This window comes from Lichenostomus cassidix, chromosome 2 (genome assembly GCF_008360975.1).
Source record: "Lichenostomus cassidix isolate B80296 chromosome 2, HeHo_3.0, whole genome shotgun sequence".
Classification (NCBI taxonomy): domain Eukaryota; kingdom Metazoa; phylum Chordata; class Aves; order Passeriformes; family Meliphagidae; genus Lichenostomus; species Lichenostomus cassidix.
The window spans coordinates 82962922-82968687 of NC_139482.1; positions in this window are offsets into that span (position 1 = coordinate 82962922).

The window sequence follows — 5766 nt, forward strand, 5'->3', positions numbered from 1 at the left end:
TCCTAATACATACAAAAATAGGCGACTGCTCAAGTCCTATTAGTATAATATTTTTCATTTTGTGGTGGGTTAAAAAAATAGATACACTTGAGTATTGAAAATATTCATCTGACAAATAAAAACACTAGGAAAGATACATTTAGTTTCCTAGACTACAGCTGTATCATTCAAGACAAAACTGTACTGTCATAAGATTGTTTATCCAAAATAGCACCGCTAAAATGGTTAAGTGGAGAAGTAGCAATGCATCTTTTCAGTGGCAGTGAAGGACACACTTATCTTTTGTCTTAACTAACAAATCTCTGGCAACACCCCACATGATGCTGTATCATGAAAATAACAGCCTGAAATGCTGATATTTTCTTTAAGAAAAGAAGATTGTCATTTTCTGCAAGAAAAAGCACACAAGAAATAGTATTGGCAATAATGTACTCTGACTATGTAAACATTATTCCTGCTCAAGGACAGTCTAAAAAGTAAAAGCAAATATTAGTGCAAAAGCCTTGGTGCCTTCAGGACTTTGTGCCCAGGAGAAGTTTGTCCCAGCTCCCTGTTTTCTTGTTCTTTGCAGTGGTTAAGGTTTGGGTTAGAGAAGACAAATTCCTCCTGACCTCTGATGGAAGAAGAAGATGGAAGAACTAATGAGACTCCCTGGCTGTGGTTGAGGGAATCCAGGCCACTGGGGGAGAAGAGAACAGGACATGCAGTCAGTCCCCTCCTAGCTGAAGAGGGTCTTGCTGCCCCACAGCTTCCAAGCTCAGAGCCTGGGGTACAACTGGGATTAGGATATCAGTTTGTTCTCCAATACACTTCCTCAAGATATCCATAAAGCCTGGAAAATGCTCTTTTTGCCATTTGTTCTCCTCAGGAAATTTGCAATAATGTAAGTTTCTCATGTGTTAAAGGTTCAAAACCAGGTCCAAAATATAAGCAGAATATAGGCATTCTGTGTCTATTTAGCCCTATATTTAAAACTCAACACATAATAATAAATGGCTGTTGGAGTTCAAGTACTGTGAACTTGGTTTGCTTTCCACAAAGACTTGAAATCTGCAGGGTGACTTTTCATTTTGGAACTTAGCCAAAGGACACTAAGCTCTACAATTCTGTTCGTTCCAAGAGAGAAAAAGGTCATTTTAAAGTTTTATTAAATAGACTAATGAAAACTGTCTAGTAGATACGAAGTTTTCTTTAGAAACATTATTGTATTTCATATATATACTGAGAACAGGCATAATTTTCTTTTCTATTACATTGATTTAGGAAATGAAAATCCAATAGCGGAAGATCTGAAGAGGAGAGATCAGAATCTGGCCATTGCTTTCACTCTCAAAGGAACATTCATGAAAGCATTATATGAAAGTCAGCATTAAGCATGATCTTTAACTAGTAGAATGCACTGATAAAAGAATTCAGTGATCAAAAAAGGGTCAACATGGTCATTATTGCCTAGTAGGTATATGGGCAAAAGTGCTGACCAACCTTTGAAATGATAATAACTTTCTTTTGTCATGGACAAAGCTTTTCACCTTAAATAAGACAGGAAGTCTTCTAACACAGTAGAATTTTAATAAAGCTTAATCTGGAACAAAACCAACACAAAATTATGTCTGTTGCTTTTACTATATATGAAACAAATGCTTAAAATATTTTTAAAAGCTATCCAGAAAAAAACAAGCCTTTTTAACATCAAGAAGGTACGGGTGTGTGGGGGGGAAACATTCTCCTTCTTTTCTGCCTACATCCTTCTTTTCCATTGTATTTATTTTGTCACTTAATGTATGGTGGAGATTGTAAGCTGAAAGGAGAAATGAAAGCACTAAGGAAAAAACTAAACAAGTTTGTAAAAACACTCACTAAATATAGCTGTATGAGCTAAAGGATACAAACTGAATTTCAGTGTTCACCAGAAGACCGAAAAGACTGAGAATTTCAAAACTTTACATGTTTTCTACCAAATATTCACTCAGTTCTGGTTTTTACCTGATTCGACAAGAACTTCATTAAGTACATTAGTTTTAGAAGTTTTGAGACTTCATCTTCTGCCCTGTTGTTATGAAGAGGTTTTCTTAATATCAGTTCAGTATAGAAAAGACTTTTCTGTAGTCTATCTCTAGAACACTAGCGACAGAAAAAGAAAAGCTATGGCCTGACCATAACTGAATCAACTCACTCTGTTCATAGACCACATTGTGGAGATCTACTTTTTGTTGCTAGGTAAGTTATATCGCTATTTACAGCTTTGTCAAAAGGCTGAATAGTCAGGGACATTTTGTAATTTGAGATGGAGTCCTAAGCTCCAGTGAGAGAGATGTGCTCTTCCTGGACTGTACAAAATAGAGCAGTTACACAAGGTGGTGTAGAGGAGAGGGGAATTTTAAGTGATACTGATCATTTAAACAGAAACTACATTAGAAAGATGAATACATTCAGCCCACCCTTCTACAAAAACACATCTGTTCCCACCGCTAGCTCTACAATTAACACATAGACTGATTCAACACTAAGAATTATAAGTTACTGTATTCTCAGTTCCAATGAAGTGATGAAGAAAATGGGTACTTTTGGACATCAAAGGTGTTAAGTGAAATGACACCTCAAAAGTGTTTACTTTCCCCAAATCAAAGTCAGCTGCTTTCCTGATGAATAACAAATTTTCAACTAGGATGCCAAATAACGCTAGAAGAAAAATTCAAAATTATACTGCAATAGGAGGAGATTCAGTAAGAACTATACTTTATATTCTCATTTATGACATGAGAAATCAGGATTTATTAAAAATGTAGTGCTCATTCACAGCTCTGCCACAGATAAGAGCGAAGGCAACAAGAATTGTGACTCAGAATGAAATCCAGCTACACTGCAGTCAGTGGCAAAACTCTTAGGGAGCTTAGTGTGACTGACTTTGTCTCAAGTATTTTCTTGGTTCCTGAGGGAGGGGCAATTAAAATAATAATAAAGACAAAGAGAAAATCTTCAATGCCATAACTTGCCTGCAGGCTGTAGCTTTCAGAGCATATTTTCACAACAGCTGAAGCAGGATCGTCAGGCTAGTGCCATCTGCAAACCAGAAATATTTAAATGGTGTAAACAAAAATAGATTACATGAAGGTAGGTTTTACCAAGCTGAGAAAAGAGGCACAGCGATCCAGCTGTATTGCACCCAAACCAGACCTTCCCTCAGTCAGTGTGCTAAGCTGTGTGCAGACCCCAGCACCATCTGAGCTGAAGTGCACCTCTGCACAGCACAGCCTTGCAAGGAGTCAGTGTGCCTTTGGTTGGCTTGCAGGGTGTGGATGCAGAGCTAAGGTGTGTCTCAGGCAGGTTGTCCCCATGTGCCACAGGCACCACCACTCTGTAGCAGCCAGTTCATGTCTCAAGCCATTCTCCACAGCAGGTGATGTGGAGTGTTGAGAGCATTCCCATCCTGTGACTTTAAATAAGCAAAATGCATATGTCTAATAGCCAGTTCAAGTTGGAACTAGACTTTTTGAATTTAAACTACCATTTGTAAAGGAAGTTATATTTTACTTTCCTGGTGCAAGAATTACCAAAAAAAAATTGCCAAACTAAACCAATGTACACTGCATTATCATCTAAATTAATCCCTTGTCATAATGTTTTAATTTCTCACAAACTCTTCTTAGCTAATTAAGCCAAAACTTTCTCAGAAATTGGCTGTCACGAGGAGATTCCCTTGCTACATCCATAGCAAGCAGTGGGTTGGCTGCTTAAACAGAACATTGAGAACTTGTGTTTAAATAGAAGTTGTGCCTGCAGTGATTTAAAAGTATATTTTCTACAAGTCCTGTCTATTTGTTCAACTATACTAAAGGAGTAAGAAGTCCTTCTCTGGTTTAAATTATTTCCTTTTGTTTGGAAAAAATATTTTGTTAGCCAAGGAGAGATCATGAGACCCTGAAGCTTAGCAGTCAGCACACCATGCTAGGACAGGAGAGAGCTGACTTTCACTCTCCCATGTAAGGAAGGTTTACTATGTACTGTTTTGTCTGTTACTGTTTTAACTCTTTCTGCTCTTAGTTAATGATTTAAGGGATTTTTTTTTAATAGCACAGTCTGAAAGAATGTCATGACAGAATATTATCCAACCTGGGGAAAGAGTTGATTTCTTTGAAAGAGAATCTCACTTCAAGAAAAGAAGAGTTCTTTAACTATGCTTTTCTACCCAGTATGGGTCATCTTACCTAATTGTAAGGAAAATGGCCAGATCTGTCAATTTTTCCCACTGCCTGTACAAGGCTGAATCTGAGAATACATCTGTCAAGCAAAGGCCTCCTATGCAAATCCTGATGGGACTTGCACTTCATACTGTCCAGCCAGAAGTAGGCATTTAGGGTATCTTTATTATAGAGAAAAACTTAGAGGACAAATTGTATTACATACAAAAAAGTGATATACATCCTTTGATAAGTGAGCAATCATTCAAACAGAAATGGCTGTCCTGTGGTTGCTATCCTGACAAAATGAAGTTCTCTTGAAGGTAATCCCAACCTTGATGGTTCCATGATTCCTCTCCTCTCAAAACTGTGATGGCTGTTCTTTATAGAAAAACATCTCTTCCATGATTGTTAGATGTATGCAAATAATCTGCATATATTCCTAGTGCAATTTGTAACTTTCTTGAGAAGAAAATTTTTGAGGGTTTTTCATTTCGCTATCAAAAACTGTAATTAAAGTTACTAAGGTCAAATTGCCCATGATTGTTTTCCTCTGATGCTTTAGCAGACATGAAATAGGAAAACAAAGATGTGCTACAACACAGTAGCTCAGACATTCATCTTCAGCAGCCCTGCAGTTGTACAGGCAGTGCAAAGTCTCAGGGAGCCTCGCAGTAGCTACTAGAGCAGCTGAAAGGAAATCCACTGGTGCTTCTCAGGAAGCTGTCACCACCTCTAGTTGGAAGTCTGGGACAGGCAGGCTTGTCACTGATAGTCTAAGATTTAGCTATGGTTTATTCTATCTTTCTAAATTTAGTCTTGTAAAAGTGCACATCTGTCTAATTCCATATGCTGATTAGACCTCAAAAAGTTTGGTGAAAATGAACAGAGAATATCTTTGCAGGAAAGACTTTCAGAACAGTTACACCTACGAGGTAAGATCAGTTCTTTCTCCTTGACCAAGAGCCTTTTTAACATGCACTAACTGCTCTGTGAAGATTTAGACAGGCTGCTGCATGGCTAAAAGGCCTCAGCAGGGCTGGGGCTCCAGTGATGCCCCCTTAAAGCAGGTATATGGCTCCTCTGTGATCATGTGCCAACCTCAAGGGCATGTGTTCTGTTCCACACAGCTCTTGTTCTAAGACGGCAGATCTTAGACATTTCTGGTTTTACATTGATTGCTTTGTACATTCTGCCTCCTCCCCCCAAAGGTCTGGTGATTCTCTTATCCTAGTTATTGTTTGGGAAGCATTTGAACAGACCTTTATTTCAGCCATGCCTCAGGGATGAGATAATGTAGAAAATGCCATATTAAGAAACAACCAAACAAACTTCATTGTGTGAGCCACAATGGCGTGACGATAGAGCTAGGAGATTTACAGCAAATCAATGAATCTGTCTAATTACTCTGCTCTAATTTAGATCATTTGCTTCTACAGTGGGAGGCAGACTACTGGTTGATTGTTCCTCCCTCTTTAAGACCTAGAGCTACATATGTCACATTGTGAAAATGTGATACAAAATTGATTCTAAAAAATTGCCTTCATATTACTCACTAGAAAGCAATTGGAGTCAGGCCAGGAGCAGA